This window comes from Struthio camelus, chromosome 1, assembly GCF_040807025.1.
Source record: "Struthio camelus isolate bStrCam1 chromosome 1, bStrCam1.hap1, whole genome shotgun sequence".
In the NCBI taxonomy this organism is placed as follows: domain Eukaryota; kingdom Metazoa; phylum Chordata; class Aves; order Struthioniformes; family Struthionidae; genus Struthio; species Struthio camelus.
The window spans coordinates 196,446,712-196,466,356 of record NC_090942.1 but is presented as its reverse complement, the minus strand read 5'-3'; the positions used below and the strand labels follow the sequence as shown (position 1 = coordinate 196,466,356).

At 42.2% G+C, this 19,645-nt stretch overlaps 1 non-coding gene across 5 annotated transcripts; it reads left to right on the top strand.

Moving 5' to 3' along the window:
• Positions 1–267: 267 nt before the first annotated feature.
• Positions 268–19,360, top strand: LOC104151557 (uncharacterized). Of its 5 annotated transcripts, none has more exons than XR_011138670.1 (6): positions 268–2,930; positions 4,459–6,284; positions 7,422–7,520; positions 7,965–8,053; positions 16,127–16,225; positions 16,424–16,608. It is a non-coding gene; the product is annotated as an uncharacterized protein (transcript). The 5 variants fall into 5 exon arrangements; XR_011138667.1 differs by lacking the exon at positions 16,127–16,225 and having other exon boundaries at positions 275–2,930; positions 4,459–4,568; positions 6,134–6,284; positions 16,424–19,360; XR_011138666.1 differs by lacking the exon at positions 16,127–16,225 and having other exon boundaries at positions 16,424–19,360.
• The last annotated feature ends 285 nt before the right edge of the window (positions 19,361–19,645 follow it).

Sequence of the window (19,645 nt, the reverse complement as noted above, 5' to 3'; positions counted from 1 at the left end):
CTGACCCCGCTCCCTGCCGCCGCCGCGCGGAGCGCTCCGACCAGCGCGCCCGCGCCCAGCGCGCCCTGCGGAGGGAGGCGGCGAGCCCCGCGGGCGGCGGGCCGGGGCGGGCCGGGGGCGGCGCTCCCTCCCTGCCGGCCCCCGCACGGCGGCGGCGGCGGCGGCGGTCGCGACCGATGCAGAGGCGGCGGCGGCGGCGGCGGTAGGTGCGGGCGTGGGCGCGGGCGGCGGGACCCCCGCGCGGCGCGGGCCGTCCGGGGAGGAAGGTGCCCCGCAGCCGGCTGGGGCTGAGGCAGGGGAGTTTGGCAGGAGCTGCTCCTCTCCGCGCAGAGCTTGAGCCTTTATTTATTTAGTGACTTATTTGAAGAGAGAGATTTGCACGTGGCGTGTTTTTCCCACGCGCCGTGCGGCAAAGCGTGCCCCGAGGACGGGGGCTGGTTTTCCTCCCTGCGCCCCGGTGCGCGCTGTTGGTGCCCTCCGTTTGACTCCAGCCCTTGCTGGCGACGGCCGATGCCTGAGCCGGTCCGCTAGCAACTATTCGCTCCCTCTCTGAAGCTGCCGAGCACCAGGTTTGCCTCGTTAGTCCCGCGCTGGCCGGAGCGTTGCCAGCGGTAAAGCTGGTGTCTAAGCGGGTTTTAGAAGCTGGTGTTACCGTGAGGAGGAGCGCGGTCTCCGCGCCACAGGGAGACGCACCGCCTGCCGCTGTCCTGCCAGAGTCTTTTGAATGTTTTACCTTTTGTGCGCTATAATCAAGGGCATCTGATTTTCACGTGCATTTAATGTATGTATGTGTTAGGCCTGCGTTTGACTGTTTGCAAATGTATTTTGGAAAGAATCCATTTTTGTCCTTGTTGACTTTTTGGGTTGTCAAAGTGCTTCAACTGAACACTTCCTCGTTTTGGAGAAATTGCTTTTGCTTGAGGCAGAGAAAGGAGTGCTGGTGAAGAGCACAGGGACAGCATCTGTGACGGTGGCGGCAGCAGCGTGGCTGGTCGGAGGGAGGGATGCTGAGAGCAGTGAGGTGCAGTTGGTTTCTCTTTCTGAAAGATGCTGCAGAATGGGAGTTTGATAGTGCAGAGCATATTGCCACCCATGTGCCATTTCACATTGCTCATGGCAAGATGACAGGAAAGCAATTGCTTCCACTGCAAATAATTTATAAAATGTGTGTCCTATGTCCTGGGAGCAGGAGTGAGCTTAGATATGACAATATGGAAAAAATAAAACAGGATGGATGTACATGAATTTGCCCTTTCCAAACACTTTATTTCTAGCTAAAAGCTCCAGGCTGTTACGATATCATCTCTGTAGAGGTAATGAAGTTTGGTACAGACAGCAAGGAAAGAAAACTCTCCCTTGCAAATGCACAACAGCAGTGGGAGGGAGATTGTGAAAATAATGGTAAAAGGCTGAGTATTTGCCAAATTGCTTGACATTTATATAAGCAAACAAAATTAGGAATGCATAGTAAATATTATTAGATATATTCATGAAGTAATTATAGTACAGTGGGAGAAAGATGAATAAAAGAAATGTATAAAATCTGGAACATACAGCATGTGCAAGGTGCTGGCAGTTTTATTCTGATAAGGGATCTGGCTTGAAGGTGGATGTCTGTTTCCTTTGCTTTTGCTTTTTACATTTCAATGCTGCTCTTAGTCCTCCATGCCTGAACAGACAAAAATGAAGGAGAAGGAGGGCCTGAAACCGCCACGGTCTCCTCTCTGCTAGCACGTCCAGAAGGGCTTGTCCTCATTAGGGACGGTGGCTGTTGGTTGTGGCTAGGTACCAGCTGCCTGCCTTCCCCACCTCCTCCTTGAGCCGGGTTGTGCCTATGACCTGGGGTGGGGGAAGAGGCAGGCATACCACCCCCCACCTCCCTCATGTTTCCCAGTCTTTCCTCCCTCTGCTCCGTACGCGCAGGCTTGCCTGCCTGCCGACTGCTGCTTGCTACCTCCAATACGTGTGCGTCGCAGTCAACAGGAGAAATGCTGTAGGATCTTGAACTGGTGGGGATGGGGTCCTGGGCCGTTCCAGCATCCCTAGTACTATCACCAAGCAGGTGAGTATAAACATATGAGGATACTTGGGTTAGAAAGGTATTGCCACTTGCAATTGTTTAACCTTTTAAGAGGTAAAAGGTTGACTAGGACAGCTTGTGTCTGCTGAATGTCTTGGTTCGTAATTGGGTCTTATTGGTGCAGTGCAAATAATAAATTATATTTTGTAACATTCTCCAGCAGAGGCAGGAAAGAATGCAGTTTTCTCCTGACACCTTATCCATGCAGGAGATAGAAGAGGAATTAGCTCAACTGCAGAGTACATCCAGATGATACTGAAAAATCTGACATTTCTGATGGGTTTGGGACTTGGAATTTAAATACTGAAATCTCAGGAAATTTTCACTTTTACCTCTAATGCCTTCTTGCAAGCACTCGTCTTCTGTCTTCATGACTGCAGCTCCCTCATTTTCCTGGCTTGCACAGAGGAAATATTGCTATGGCATAGTTGATCCACACTGCTGCTGCAAAAATCCACTTCTTAGTGACTACATCTCCCCTCTTTGTCAGTCCTTCTACTGTTCCGCCTTCTCTACTGCGTCAGGCACTTCATGTCTTCAGCAGTTTCCCCCCGCTTTCTCTTTTTCTTTGAGATATACCCTCTGGGCTTTGATCAGCCCGTGCACTCAGCATTTGTCTCCCTCAAGCTATCCCTCTCCATTTCCCCAAGCTTTCTCTTGCACTTTCACACAGCTCTGCGTAGGTGCCTCAGCCATCACCTCTTTCGTTTCCTTGATACCTCCCAGCGCGTTCGCTTTTTCTGTGATGCCTTTGTTGGCTCTCTTTTAAGATGCTGAGATGAGCTCTCGCCCACACTACCATACTGGATTTGAGCACAGTGGTGGCCTCTACGGCTAGGCCATCTAAAAGGTAATGTAGTAAAAACAACTATATCAGTCACCAGCTGATATTACTACTTCCATAGCTGGTGGCTAGAGCTGATTATCCTTACTTGCTCTTTTTGGCATTTCAGGTGCAACCCTGCCCCCTTATGCTTACACAGGACAGCATGGTTCACTGCAACTCTCTTTGCAATTGTATTATAACTTTGTATATATTATTACATACTATTTTGGAAATAGTGGAAATATATAATATTGCGCACAAGCATATAGATGTGATAATGCCAGTTACAGTCTCTTTGTCAAGGGAGGGCAGGCAGCCTGTGTTGATAAAATAAGGAATGGTGTCAGGATGGAGATGCTTTTCTGTTATTCCATTGAGAGGAAACAGAGAATCTAAGGAATCAGCCCTCTCCTTATGTCTCTTGGTAAAGCAGGCTGAGGCACCTGAATTGGGAAGCAGAGTTACAGCAAGCACAGTTACTGTGATATCACATCTGTGACTAAAATTCCCTTGACATTTAAGTTTGCAACCACAGTACACAGTTGGTACTGAATCTGCTTTTTCGGGGAGAATAGTTTCTGAAACAAAATTATGTATTAACAGAGTTTTCTGTTGATTAAACTGTAGAGATTTCTGTCCTAGCTTTATATTGTGCCAGGATTTTAAGGAGATTAAAATGAAATCTGCTTGACATTTTAGGGTTTCATATGGGCCATATACTTAGGGTTTTTGTTTTTTTTTTTTAAACAAAATATATTGAAGCCAGTGTGTCAACTAATTTTACCGTGGAGAAATGTTTTCTGACTCCTCTGGGCTCCAGTTATCAGGTCACAACTTCATTAGTTAAGGACTAATAACTAAACTGACCAGCAAAGTCAAGGGCCATTTATTGTTCAGCAGAGCCCCTTATTAAAGTCAGGGCTCCTGAAGCCTGCGGAGAAGACGAGGCCACAGCAGGGTGGTTGTGGCTCCAGGGAGCACAAGAGGTGGAGGCTCTTGGCTGCACTCATGCGTGTGACCGCCTCGTCTGGCATTGGGGAGAGCACTGTGGCACAGCCCCAGCTGGGCTCATGGAGACCTTAAATCCCTTCACTTCTGGACATACTGGCATTTAGCCCTAAGTCTGTATTCCTGGTAGATGACGGGGATAGTGCGTGATGTTTCTGCGGGTTTTTTTTTTTCTTTCAAGAAGTTCACTTGGAGGGATACCAAAGCCGAGGGTCCAAGCCCTGCAAATTGTTAGTGTCACAAGTGGAGTGTGATAAAGGACCACCATGTCTGTAGGATGAAAGCAAGCCCTGATAATAAGGACTGCTTGCCCTGGGACTTGCTAGCGGGTTTTGTCCTGAATAAGCAGTGCCAGGGTGGCGCACTGGCCCGTCAGAAGGCAGACCCGAGCCAGGGCGGCCCGAACACTGGGCAAAGCCCCCAGGCGCACAGCCCAGCCCAGCCCTGGTTCACATGTATGAAATGCAAAGCGTGGTTGTCAGGAGCTGGTGGTAGTAGTCAGGCACAAGCTAACAAAACTGATTTGACTTTTATTTGTTCTAAGGTTAAATAACTACATCACCTATACACATGCTGGGTGGCATCTTCTCCCATGAGTCTTATCAAAGTCAAGAGGATCCTCCACAGAGCCAATTGCTGCCTCTGCAAGGAAAGGTAGCAGAAATTGGATGACTCAACCACAAAAGGAGATGGCAAGACAGAATCATTTGAAATATTGATTGAGAAAATTGGGTGTTAACTGAAAGTTAATTTTTCACAGTCCTTTTTTTTCTCTTGTGAAAATGTGCATTTTTTAGGGAAGCAGCCACACCACCCTACCCTAAATTTTCTATTCAAACAAAACTTTTCAATTTGTGGTTGTAATAAAGCAAAGAAAAAGTCATTCTATAAATGCTGAAATGAGAGAAGCCTGATACCCTACAGGGTATCCTTCTCTTTTCTGGTTAACTTTGCAGAGGAATTCCTTAACAGTCTGCTATCTCCAAGGGCACCTGTAGTCTGCTCCCTCACGTTATTTTGGTGGTGACATCTTAGCTACTGTGTTTGACTGCAGAAGCCAATTGCCAAAATCCAAAGCTATAGGGGGAGCCTATAGGACTGTATAGGACTATAGGGCTAGTTGGACCTTAGTCTGTCCTCTCTGATCATCTGTTGTCATTAAACTTTAGGAACTGGATGATCTTTGAGACTTCTGCCTGGGGTGGAATTTGGCTGAAAGTGATATAGATAGATATAAAAGTTATTCGGAGTGGGTGAAGGGAATAAAGCTCGGACTGGGCACTAAATAATTAAGTATGATTGTTTGCTATGGTAAAACAGACTAAGAGTGGGGTTTTGAATTTCTTTCTTAATTTTTTTTTAAAGTAACCTTAAGTTTTTCCCAGGAAATTTTCAACAGAAGTAGGAAATAAATATTTCTCGCAAACTTACATAGGAAGAAGATTAATTTCCCTGTTAAGTGTATTTCTTCCGAGTGAGATTCAAATTTACAGTCTCGTGGGCCGCCGAAGCAGGGAAGGCCTCATTTGCGGTCCCAGATATACAGTGATGAGACCATTTACCCCATTCACAACCTGAGAGGTAGAGGGAACAGATAGGTCCCTGCTCCCCAACGTATCTCATTGGTGATAGGAGTGAGTACAGGCAGGTTTGTTCAGGCTGAATTTTGCGGCGTTACGGCATGGTCAGCAAAACTCCTGACTGTGGGCTAATGTCATAACCGAAACCCGTGAGAATAGCTGTGAAGGTATTAGATGGGGTAAGAATGAAGATGGACCATGTGATACAACTAACTGCCTGTGCAAAGGGGTCTCCTGTAGATGCGCTTATTGATCTTCAGGTCTAAATGTTTCTGTGTTCTTCAAAGGTAATTAAAAGCTCAGACTGCTCCATCTCCCTGCATACACTTGCCATTTGAATATGAATGCATACTTTTAAAGAGCCTTGAGGATGCATTATGTTTTGCCCAGGATATCTGGCATGTTTAATTAGCTCAAGATTTCATGGGCTCTGTTTCCGTACCTTTGCTTGGGATTTTGGCATTGTACTGAATGAAGGGCTAAACGGGCAAGAGCAGTGCTCAGAGTATGATAGAGACATAGACTAAAGAAGATCCTGCAGAGACAGAGGGGGGCTAGAAAAGAAGCATAATCATTTTATATTTGTCTTATCTGAAGCTAAAGTCTCTGTTGCAGAAATTCATACTTCTTTCTTTGTAGAGAGCTGTTCTGAAAGAAAGAACAGGAAGGCAGAGGTCCTTTGCTATGAGCAGTCAAAACTGCAAGCAGTAAGATTCAGCTGTGTTACGTGACACAGATTTTCCCAAGAAAAGAGATACAAGAGGCTGCTGCATCCCCCTCTCCATTCCTAGTAAGGCTGCCTGCCTCCGCTTGTGTGCATCTGGCCGTGTAACTCGGCCAAGGCGATGTAGCGCACAGCCCTCCCTCACATCCAGTGCACGCGGTGGGTCTGGCCCTGGGGAAGGCCATCTCGGGGGCTTACTTGCAGCCACGGACCTGTCCTGCTGAGTGGTGAGGTCATCGGGGCACTGTCTGAGTCTTTTCAGGTGGAGCGTGAGAATAATCAATGTCATCAAAACATTTGGGGTTCACCAATGTTGACTTTAACAGCTGTACCGTACAATTTTCTTTATTGAACTTGGACGGGCTTAAACCGTAAGTGATTCAGTGATAGAAGGGATGAAAGCAGCATAACAATGCATTAACATTCATCCCCAGAGAACTGTTTCTCTAATGCAGTTCAAACCAAATGTGCTGCAAGGGTAGAGCTTTGAGAGATATGATGATTGTGTGAGTGACTCTTTATTTTAATTTATTTCCTGGAGGGGAGGATCTTTTTTGAAAGTGGCCCTAATTTTGGTTTGATCTGCATTGTCGGGGATTGTTCTTCATATGCAATCAATTGGATTTGCTTTATTAAAGGCAGCGTGGAGGCTGGATTCTAATTTTAGGTATTTGATGAATTTAGCACACAAAAATCTGCTAGCTATCCTTGTGCATATATTGTATTAAGTTTGGGGATTTCAGGTAAGTGAATTTAAACTTAAGATTATCTGAGATAAAGAGAATAAATACTGCTTAATCCAGAAAGACCTGATTCCCGGCAGGAGTCTTTAGGTAATAACGTGAAATGGGCTAGAATATAGATATGCTCTCCAGTGCTTAAAAGCTGTGCCAGAGGACAGCAGTCTGTCAAGGTCCTGGAGCACTTTGCAAAAGAAGAGGAGAAAGGTATTATAAAGGCATGGCTGTAAAGCAGAGATCAAGGGAAAAGCATGATTTTGTTCTTATAGATGTGATGCTGTAACTGGACTGTAGAAGGATGTGGCTAGCAGAAATAAATAACTCACCAGCTTTCCATTCAGTTTGTCTTTCACCGAAATTTCTGGCCCTGAAAACAGTGGAAATTCAGTGCTTCTCCTATATTTCTTCTTTATTAATTTAGTCACTACTAAACTCTTTGGCTTGGATTTGCTTTTTGTTTTAGGGGCTTTTCTCGGCTTGCTGTCCCGTTAGATCTGGATGTGATAACAAACTACAGCCTAGGCATTGGGTATTTGGCTTGCATCTCTGCATCTTCCTGCTTGTAAGTATTTTATTCCTTTTTTTTTTTTTTGCTTGCTTTTCACTAACTTTTAAGGAACAGATTCAATTGACAGGTTCTGGGTCTGATCCTAGGTCAGGATATCTTTGCTTTATGCTGATATAAATAACCGTATAGTGTGCAGATCAATGGAAAATGTAAATGACAGAGGCATTTGACTCTATTTGGATTGAGCTAAGTTATGTACATGGCTCTGAGAGTTTCCTATTCCCAGTCCCATAGAAAACCCCAAACAAAATATAACTTGATTTTAACCTGCAACAAAACCATCTGGGCACTTGTCTTGTTAGATTTTAAAAGTCATAAATTGAAATCATATTAGATCATAATAAACAATGAAATTAGATCATAAATTAAAAGGCAGACTTTGCTTGTGGCAGGAAATAGTTTTTCCTTTTCCTTATGTGCACTTTTTTATTGAGTCAGTAGGTAACTGACCCTGGTTCCCAGACGCAGTGGTAAAGGGATTCCTGGAGGGTCCATCTGTATGAGGAAAAAAGGAGGAAAAAACCCAGGTATTCCTAATTACTTCTGGTCATTCAATTGCCAAAGGCATTTATGCAAGAATAAGAAGTATTAGGGATTATATTGTTGTTAAATTCCAAGTGAACAACCATTCTTTGCCTTTCTTACCTTATCATTCTACATTTTCAGCTTCATAAAATGTTGCCAAATTCTTTTCTATTCAGAGCTGTTGTCTAATTTAGTCACATGATGTTAAACTGTTACATTTTTCCAGTTTAGAGTGAATTGCCTTTCAAGGCTGAAGAGTTTCCGGTGTGTAAAGTTCAGTCAATCTTTTGGAATGCGCACGTAAAAGGATTTTAATAGCATTAAATGCTTTTTGTAATGTTAGTTGGAAAGATATGTGATAATATAGTCTGTATACTAAAGGAAACAAATGTAGATAACAAAGGTGGAGGTGAAGAAGATGGAAGAATTAAACTGGAAGCTTGCTGGCCTTTGTGCATATATTAAATTAGCAAAGATCATAAAAAATCTTAATCTTTTTAACAGATGTAATGAAAACTTGCTGCCAGCTTTTGGAAACAATCACTATGATAACAGCACTTGTGGGTGGAGAATCGTTAATGATCAAGAGGTTTCATCCTGGAACTGGCATTACGCTATTGCTTGGGTTCTCTTCTGGGAATCTGCATAATTATTCTCCTGTTCTTTCTGCTCTGATGCTGAACAAAGGAGTGGAGGTTTTTTTCAGGTCATGAGGGGATGATATCATTATCTACTCACTCCTGGCTTAAATTTCCAAAATGGCAAAAAAGAACAGAGAACACACTTGTGAGTCCTTTAATAGAGATAATCAGTGTCAACTCTAATGAATGTTCTCTGCCTCTCCTCCCCTATTCTAAACAAAGAGCTGCCAGCCTATATATTGAGGAAGCAGTTGCTGCACAGATCCAAAGTACCATCTTGCAACTAACTCCCCTTTCCTAGCCCTTTTCTAGCCAGATTATTGGCCAGTAATTTTGAGTGCCATTTCCTAACCACAAAGATCCCTCATCATCAGGGGAATGGTCCAAAGTCATCCCTTCTGGTTATGTCTGTTTTTCCATCGACTATGGAAAGCCTGTCCTGTAAATGTCCTCACTATCCTCACTGCTCATACCGCAGGCTATGAAGTAAGTGTTCCATTTCTGGAAGAAATCAGAAATGAATGGAATCAATAAGATTTGATGTCTCCTGTACGTCAGCCTCTGTACGAGGCTAGCAGAAGAACTCCTGAGTCTAGGGCCCAAGCCCTGATGGCAGAAGTGAGCAGCTGTCTCTCTGGCTCCCTCAGTGCCGGGTGAAGAGAAGCCCCCCGGCATTTCAGCTCTTTGCAAAGCACTATGCAAAGTCTTCTCCGCTTCCCCCTGCCTGCTGACGTGTGAGAACTAGTGCGGATGTGCTTCACCAGCCTTCATGTCTGCATCCCCCAGTATGGAGCTGCATGTGTTTGCTCCCAGTTGGTAGTACCAATTCTTGTGAAGGCGGGGAGAGGGTAGGGGGGAGCATCATCCCTAGAGAGATTAAGTGGAGTTGACATAATCAAACCTAGCGACGCCAGTCTTCTGCAATGACTTTGACGGGGCCATATTTGATAGCGTGGATGTAACCTTGTGTGCAGTTGTCTGTTTCTAGAGCCTGAATACTCCAGCATCCGTTAGGCATTCAGGAGCTTATAAAGGCAATGTTTTGCATGGGGTACCCCTTTCAGTAGTATGAATAATTACACAGTTAGCCAAACCTCTGCAGCATAGGCCTCAAATGTTTGACCTAATGCCTGTGCCCCATGGTTGTGTGATCCCACCCACCTGCCCTGCACTCCCTGGGACTTTTATGTTGCTGACTGAGCGAGGAGCAGTGCGTGTGAGCAAGCACAGGCACTGGAGCTAGTCCTGTGGGAGAACTAGGGTGTACAGAGATAGTAACAAGAGGGTTATTGTGCTGGGATCCCTGGGCATCTAGCATGGGGCCAGTTTATTAGCCTGTCCCTCGCTGGGGTGATGGAGGGACTCCCTGTCCTCTATGGAGCCATCCATTCTCAAGAGATTGAAGAAACCCTATCTCTTTGAGCCAAGAGGATTTTAAGTTATTAGGGAAGGAAGGCAGATACCACTAGCAGCCTGTTGGTGTCTGAAGTGACAAGGAACCTCACTGCTGTAACTGATGTAAATGCAAATTAAGCTCTCTTCTGTTAGGAGATGTTTACAATAAGAAAAGCACTTTTCAGGATGCCTTTTACCTGTTAAGGAAGAGTTGCTGGGAGATTGTAGCAAAAAATATTAGTTTATTTAGAACAAAAACATTGATTTTCTTTGATGTCAGTCTGCTCTCAGCTTGAACACTTTGAAGCTTTTGAAATAGCTAAAATATTTCTCAGCTTGTCACCACAAAAAGTCAGGAAGAACCAAAAAACCAAAGTGTTTATCTGTGTCTGATAAATTCTTAAGAAAATGAATCTACTAGACTTATCTTTTTTCCCTATTCCTCAATTTTTAGAGCCTCAGTAGTTATGAGTATGCTCCGTTAAATTATATTTCACTGATTCTGGAGAAACAGAGTTGTTGCATCAAGATACGGAGTGAAATAAAATACAGGCAACCGGACTGTAAGGGATTTATGACAATGACTATCTGAAAAAGCTCTCTGTTTACTGCATGCCATCTTGGAGAGTGCTGCAGTCTCATTTAAAATTCACGTTAGACTGAACTGGGAGACAAAAACTGTCTCAGTGATGCTCCGTATTAAATTACGTATGTTACATATATTTTGGTGCCCTGGGCATATACTAATTGATGAGGCCTCCACTCCTGAGCACATTTCAGTTTTCTGAAGAAACAGACTTTATGACTGGTGCCATCAAGGGAAAGGTGCAAATGGCTGATAGTTTTGACATAGCTACCCAGACATGACAGTGCATGGCAAGCCAGGGTTTGCAGGGGTTTAGTCCTTACGTAGTAATGATTTACTTAATCCCTCACCTCCCCAGTTTGCCCTGCTTTCAGTGGAGGCCAGTTTGCCCATGTCACACTTATCACAGGATAAAAGAAAAGATGACAAACTGCAACTGAACCTGCCTACAGTGCCTGTCATATAGCCCTACCCTTGGAATAAGAGTGGATGTCCTCACCTGTGAAGAATAAGTTATAGCAAGGAAATTAATGGAGGAACAATGCATATCTGCAGAGTAATACCTCAATAGTGGTTCTGTTCAAAAAGTGAGCATATAAAAAGACATCGTGAGTGCCAGCAGTCATATTTGGGAGTGGAGGTAAAGTCTGTCCCTTCCTCAGACTCTGAGTAGTTTTGCTGAACTGACTGCTGAAATTGGTAAATCTATATAAGCTTTTGCCCATCAGAGCAGCAAGGTTGTGTAACAACCTTTCAACTGGTGTTACAGAGTGAAAACTCAGGCGGTGTATGAAAGGGAGTGCATGACTTGTTACTTACCATAGCAGCGAGGAATGGCTCAACTCAAGCAGTCTCTTCGAGTTGCGTGTCCCTGCCCTGGGATTGTGTAGTTGCCTCTGAGAAGGTAATCTAGATCTAGCAGCGGCACAGAAATATGAGTTCTCCAGTGTACAGTTCTCCTGTATAAGGAGTTTTCAGGACTGGTTATTTAGGAAGTCAGACAAAACAAAAGAAGGATAAAGCATTCCTCTGTCAGAGTAAAAGATCCTCTTCTAGTTATTCAGGGATAACGATTGGACTTTAAGTTTACACTTTACCTTAAAACAAAGCAACTTTCCAACCAGAGAAAAGGGAAAGGCAGGGACCATTACAGAGTTTGAAAACTTTGGTTCCTTAGCTCTGATTTCTTTAATCAGTTTAGGGTTCTCAAAAAGACTAGGTGTTTATTACACTCAGTCAATTTCCATTTTGTCATAATATTTTGAAGCCAGTGACAAAATTCCCAATGATTTTACTTTGGACTAAATTTGGGCTCAAAGTTTTGATGTTCTATTTAGTTTTTGGTAATGCACAAAAACTATTCCCAAGAAAGAAGAAGTTAATACGCGGATTTATTGGGGGTTATTCCTTTGGGAGGGTTAGATCCCAGAAGAGCAGTCAAATGGCTGTGCCATTTACCTCCTTGTCTCAGAAGAAGCAGGGACTCGATCCAAACCGGTGGGTGTAGTGCACTGACTAGATATGCTTGTGGAGCCCCTCATCAAGGACTGGGAGGTCTTATCTGCCTCAAGGCATGTTCATGCAGTCCTAGGGTTATATGTTCATGCAGTCCTAGGGTTGTGTTGCTATATTTCCCCATCCCGAATTGCTTTTCCACCCTTCATACTACACTACCAGACAGACTAACTAGCTGAGTAGGTCTGGCTGTGTTCCAGCTTTTTTGCAAATGCTGGAGTAGCGCCAGGGAACTTCAGCGACGATCTGGATAGGATTCATTTATATCTCTGTACATGTTTTGTACCTTTTCTATCAATGCTATTCAGATGTTGGGACTGGGTAGGCTTATCCCATACGATTTTACTGTTAACTTCAACAGGATGTAGATGGTTTGTAAAAATCCTTTAGATGGAGTAGGACCTTACATTTTAGGTCCCTGCTTTTTAAATGTGTGATTAAAACAACAGGCATTTTTTTTACTCCTAAAATAATACCTCATTATTATTCCGGGGGAGTGAGATAAGTAAGATCTGGGCCATAGTCATTTGGAGTCAGAGTTTTCAGTGTCTCTGAACTCGCTGCAACATACACAATTTAAAAATAGCCCAATGAACATAGTAAGACCTATAAAGGCTCTGATCTAGCAAGGCACTTACATCTCTGCTTAGCTTTAAGCTCCTGATTAGTCCTGTTTATAACCATAAATTTTCCACTAACTTCAAAGAAAGTCCTATGCCAAAGTTCTTCCTTGTACTGGGGCCAAAATTCTTAATAGTAAAAGTAGAACATAGCAGATTTCAAGTTTGTGAAGAATTTTAAAGTCTTTTAACTTCTGCCATGTTAAAGAATTTACGTGAATTAATTCCTTAAATTATATTGTAGAGAAACTCAATTAATAAAGGATCTGCTTTTCATTATGGTGAGTAATCAAGGATAAACATCTTTGATATCAAAGCCTATCTTTTAAAAAGGATAAATTAGCTATGAGACACTTAACTACTTCCAGAACATGAAATGAACACATATCGTTCCATTAGTTAGTTCTGGATCACTAAATTAAAGATAGTTCAAAAGGAATATAATCTCATAAGGATCTCTCTTTGTTCAGTCTATTGTGACTCATTTAACAATTTATGACAAATGCTGTGTCTTGAGGGGTAAATAATATTAGGGTTATAAAATGGCTTTGGTTTAGTATATTTTATGCATCAGTACTTGTATACTACAAGGGTTAGAATATTTATATCTAATATTTGCAGATGTAGTTTTGTGCTTCTGAGTATGTTAGTACTCCTGGGATGCTTGATTAAGACTACCAAAAGCTCAGCAATAAAACAATATCCAGAATATAAATTGTTATCATTCAAAGCATTATGGATGTGTGTATACTAGCATATTAATGCAAGGCAGGCCATCAGTCTTTCATCATCTCTCCTTTTGAATTACTAGCATACTTCCTGGCATGGTTTTGGCCAGCTAATGTTCACCAAGCAATGCCTAGACATTAGGTTAGGATTAGGATTAGCCTAGGATTAGGATTAGGTTAGGGTTAGGACTGGCCATTATTCATTCCCGAAGGCAGTTGTGACGTGGCCACCCTGCCCTTGAGGAGAAAAGGAAGTTTAGCCATCTTGATGGAAAGTGTGCCTTCCATGTTGTTCTTGAGACCAAAGAATAGCCTTGTCCTGTTTTATGCAGTAGTGCAGATTTAGCTCTGTGCTATAGGAAACAAATAAGGGTTTAAAAACAGGATTATACCACTCAGTGTAGTCCTTGTTATTTTCAAGCACTTAGGGCTTTCTATGGAATATAGTATAATATTCTGAATTAAATTTAAAGTGTGGAAGTATGGTGGTAACTCTATGCAAATAATTTCAGAGACTGAAAAGCAAACTTCTTGTCATTTTCAGTGAGTGTCTCCCAAAGCTTCCATGTTCTAACGGAGAAGAAACAGCACCAGCCGAATGGTATCTTACCCTTCTTAAGGGTCATTAGTTCAGACTGGGGCCTTTTTGGTTACTGCTAGCATCAAAAAATGTCAGCCTCTTGAAGAAAAAGGTGCTTTAACCAAGTTAGCAGTAGTAGTATGTTTAAAGGAAAAATTATAAGGCAGAGCATCGCAGGGAAGTGTTGGAACACTTTCATGGAAACACAGGAAGATGTTTCAGGAGTTGTGTGACGCATAAAAAGAGAAACTTGCAAATGATCACACTGTTATTTGAAGGACCTGATTCTGTCTCTTTGACTCATACTGATAGTGTTTGCTCTCTCTACCACAATGAAAATCAGTGGGATTTTCCAAAGAGCAAGACGTTGTTCATTATGAGTTAGACTGGATTATTTTAATTAACCCTGAGAATATCAGCAGTGAAGTAGAGGCTGTACTGAAGAATGCAGTGTTGTCTACAATGGCACTTGGAATCTGTGATAAGAACTAGTTAATTCAGGAATAAATTATTTCAAAGGGATAACAAGTTTTTTTCTGCACTGGGTAGTCTTTTTTACTTTCTGAGATTGTGGAGATGAAGTTTTCCAAGGACATTGCATAAAAAATCCATATTCCCCTTTTCAGGCCTGATGGATTGTGACCTGGACGTGTGCCAGGAGACTTAAGATTGGATAAGGCACAGTGCCTCCAGGGAAGCAGAAGAAAAGGAGTCCTGTACCTCCTTTTGGGTCTGTCTTTTGAGTCATTTGGGTCTAGCAAGAGCTCCCAGGATTTCATGATTCTCTGTAGAAAACCTAGCACTGGGAACAACATTAGACTTCAGCATCTTTCAGCTCCTGCAGATCTGGTAAAAACTCTTCTAAGGAACACAATAACGGAAGGACCAGCTTGTGCTCTTTCCTATGTGTTCTTGCAGAACGGAGCAAAACAGAGCCTTAAGGCACGTGAAAAGATTGCTATCTCCATTTAACTGTAGAACATCCACTTGCATAATGGAAATATACAACTGTTCACCTACAGAACAACTGTAAACCTGCAGAAGACAAACGTTAGCAATGGAAAATCATTCTGCCTACCCTCTGTGAAGTGGCGTTCATGAGAAGTGCTCCACAAAGCCTGGGAACTGAGAGTTACAAATATTGAACGGAGACCACAGGATGAGGCCTAAAGCAAGATCAATATGAGAAGGACCACTCTGGAAATGCAGTTCTTTATGGATATTGTCTTCCCAGAAGGGAGGAAAGCTCACCACCTTTTTTTACAATATACGAGTATGTGCAGTGAGAGGTTGACCATGGATGGATAAATAGAAAGATAGGACGTGGATGATATATACAGAAAATGAGCTTGATGTCCTACCCATTTACATCTTGCATTACCTATTTGTATCAAAACAAAGTTAATGGATTATGGCATGTAATTCATCTATATCACAACGTTAGCTTTTTACAAGCATCCCGTTATCGCTGAGCCTTCCCTTATGCTTCCAGTCTGTACTTAGGGATTGACTACTGTGCTTTAAAAAAGCAGCTTAGCATACGACGATCTTCTCATCCTGTTCTACTCTGACCTTTGCCAGCACCAGAGCTGCCATGTTTAAACACAAAGTGGCTGGAGGCAAAGCTTTTCCAAAGCTGACCTCTTTTCCTCTTCAGCATTCATTGCCCTGAGAAAGTCCTCTCACACTTGCTGAGCTGCAAGGGCTGCCTGTTTCCTCAGGATTTTGCTTGTAGGTGATAGAAGCGGCAACTTTTCACTGAAATGTGCCTGCCAGTGAGATCAGTATTAGAGCAAGACACATTTAAATCTTTGAAATCATTTCATCCATGTTATAAGCATACAGTAAGAAATTAGGTCTGGTGGATTTTCTGGTTCTGGTTATTTCAGGCAACATAGTATGGAATAGCAGCTAAGGGTGGTGGATTTCCCGCCCATCCTCGTGTTAAACAGTCTTGCTCTAGGATGACAAGCTGAAGTCTTGAAAGAGATTTTCTCATTCTTTGACTAGCTTTCATCCAGACAAATTTGGATTGCCATACTTCTGTCCTGCACAAAGTGCGAAGATATTTGGATTTGTTCTCAGTTAAACAACCCATGGTGGGAAAGGGTGAGTCTGAATTTCAGTTTATCCCTATGTTTTGGCAAACAGAGATATGAAGATAGTAGTTAGCTAATGCTTTTAAAATTACAGCTTAATGCTAAGGAATAATAATTTGTAACTGTTTAGAATTGGATTGTCTCAGGTACACAATTAAATCACATTATCCATTAGTAAATTAATCTTACTTTTTTTTTTTTTTTCCAGTTCTGAAGGAAAGAATCTTTCATTACCCTGGGCTTGAGCAGTAAAAGATAAATGTGATCACTGGCTGACTCGTCATCTCTTCATTGTGATGGAAGAATGGTTGTCTAAAATAAATCCTTTGTTATGCTGCTAAAACTGCCTTTGAATCCAAGATTTGTGGTGATTTTAAAAACACAAAACCAAAAATGCCAGAACCAGACTCTTCATCTGGATTTGTAGGAAACATGGAAAATGGGACTTTTCTGGAGCTGTATCCTACATCCCTGTCAACTTCAGTGGATTCATCATCTGACCGTTTATCCAATGTCTATGTATATGTTTCTATATTCCTTAGTCTCTTAGCTTTTCTCCTTTTACTATTGATCATTGCACTCCAGAGGCTGAAAAACATAATTTCTTCCACTTCCTCTTACCCAGAATATAATAGCGACGCTGGGAGTTCTTTCACTAATTTAGAAGTCTGTAGTATTTCTTCCCAACGATCCACTTTCTCAAACCTTTCTTCATGAAAATAAATGAAAGGGAAGACACAGGGAATGGAGCGGCTTTGTCTAGCTTCGTGGGGAGGTAGTGCATGCAGCATTTAGAAGACCATCACAAAGAGGTGACTTTTAAAGTTTCCTTATCTTTTTCTTTCCTTTTTAGCCTTCATTTCCTCTTTTACTAACGTTTATTTTCATTTCACAAAAAGGAAAATGACACTCAATCATTTTTTCATGCCTCTAATAGTGATACCGTTTCTCTTTTACACATTTATGTGCATTCAGTAACGGTATTCCTGCCAGACTGTAATATGGTTCTAACTGGATGTGTCATTTTTCTGCTGTAGTTGTGATCCCTTTTCTGGCTGTGTTTCAGTAGTACTGCTGACTTCTTTTCTTTTTCCTTTTTTACTTAGATAAGGACTTCTTGATAAAACCCGTAGTGCAAAAGTATCACAAAATCAGCTTAAATTATAAATTGAGTCCCAGGACAATTGAAAGTTGTTGGTGTTGTTTCTTTTCCAATTTTTGTTATTATTTTCAGTATTTATTGATGTTTATAAAACAAGATGAAAATCTACTTCCTGAAGAATATTACTTTCGTTTATTTGTACTACCACATCTTTCTATATAATGTCACCGTATTTCTGTTTTTGAATCTCTGAAATTTTTGGTTAATTTAGTAAAGCAACTACAATAACTATGCTCACTGGTGAATGTATAGAGAGATTTTTGGACCACATTGCATATAATTTGCCTAATGACTTGTTTCTCTGAGGGGGTGTTTTTTTGCTGCTGATTCATAAATATCACACAACTCCTTTCCATCCTTCACTGAGGCTGTAGCTTGCTCTTAATGAGTATCGATACAAAATGATGGGCTTCTTTAGGAGATCTGCCTGCTATCACCATAGCTAGGAACTGTATAGTTTCTATAACTGTCCTTTCTTCTAGGCACAAGATATTTGTACTCATGTGAGTAGGCCCAGTAGAGACAGAAATCATTTGCACTGGTGAGAACTTCCTGGGCCACACTGTGCCTGTAATTTCACAGATGCATGCAAGGGTGGAGGGGGGACACAGGGATCTGCGTAATGGCCAGGCAGATCTGTACTTTGACGCTCCGGAGGTGCAAAGTGCATCTGGAGGGGGTGGGAGGAGATGGGGAGGAAAAAGGCCAGTGGCTGTGCCCTTCTCCCATATCAGCCTCAGGAGAAGCCAGAGATGCTGGGGTGAAGAACGGGTGACCTTGCACATGCCACTACCCCTTGCTATGCCATAGCCTGCCTTATGACTTCCTCCTACCCGAAATGTTACCCAGCACTCAATTTCTGCTGTAAAATGCCTAGCAGTATGTTGTATAAGATCCTGTGGTCAGCTGTGAAGTAATTAAAATCAAATGTGCAAATTAATTAAAATCAAATGGTCAAAGATATGATTCAAAATGCAAAGTGTGACCTACCAGGCTTGCAGATTGCAGTCCCATACTGTGCTGTGTTATTCCTTGTTATCCTTATCACAATACATGAGCAGAGCCCGGTCCTGCTTCCGCTTAAGTCCCTGCAAATTTTGCTATATTGGCAGCATCCAAGTCACTTGGGAGCCCAGGGGAAGGGCATGGAAATGTCACTGCTGTTTCTGTTGCTGGCTTAGCAGCGCTCGTAGCTTTGGGTGATGGGAAGGTCTCAGCAGGAGAAACGTGTGTGACTGGTCTTACGAACTGCTGCTGCCCATGCAAAACTCCTCCAGGGACACACCAGCTCCTCTCATTGCCCAGCGCAAAGTGGCATGCAGTAGAATCACGTGCTGTGTTATTTGCTCAGCAGCCTTAAGGGTTAAGGATAAAGGAAAGTCAAAAAGGGTTAAGGCCATAGTCAATATGGCGAGCTGCATGCAGAAGGCTTCCCAGCCAGATTTTTATGAATACCCTCCCTCTGAGATATCAATTTGTTTATCAGCAGGATGCATTCTGCCATTAACTATACAGTCCTTAATGGAAAAGTTTTAAAAGTCCAGTGTAAACATAATCATTAGAAACACAGCTATTCAGTGCCAAACAACATACAGATTATGCTGGAGTTGGTGTTCTCAATTTTTAAAAGTGAACCTATGGCATAATAAACGGTGATGGATTTTGGTGTTGATTAGCTCCTTACAAAGGTTAAAGTATTTGCTGACCCGTAAAGAACTTAAGCCTATAGGATCTCTGAGCCAAACTGTCTTTATGAATATATTTTGTCTCTTGAATATTTTATTCATCTAGACAAAATTTTCCTGTGATATGTTCCATCATTTTTCACTAGTACTTGACAATAGGCCTTGAAAACACAGCAAATTGTTTAAAAGGCATCAGGAAACTTTATTTCCTTTTTGAAAGCTGTTTAACATCACAAATCTGTAACATAATGTATTTGTGTGTTGACTTGTAGATAAAAATAAATGAACTTGAAATCAAGACAGAGCAACTTTTCAGTTATCTTCTCTTACCTATGAGGTTATAAATTCCTTGCTTCCTTTGCAGCAAAATGTGGGAAACTAATCCAAAATAGAGATGGGTATTTATTCCCAGCAATGTGATATTTCCTATTACTAGTTTAAGCTTATTGATATAAGACCTTTAAATATTAAATATAAACTGTTGAAAACTCATTGGTGTTCAACCAGCTTTTGTCAGACTTCACAAGGGCAAAAATTATTTTTCAGTCTGTACAAAGTAGCAAAGGTGACTGAAACCACACAA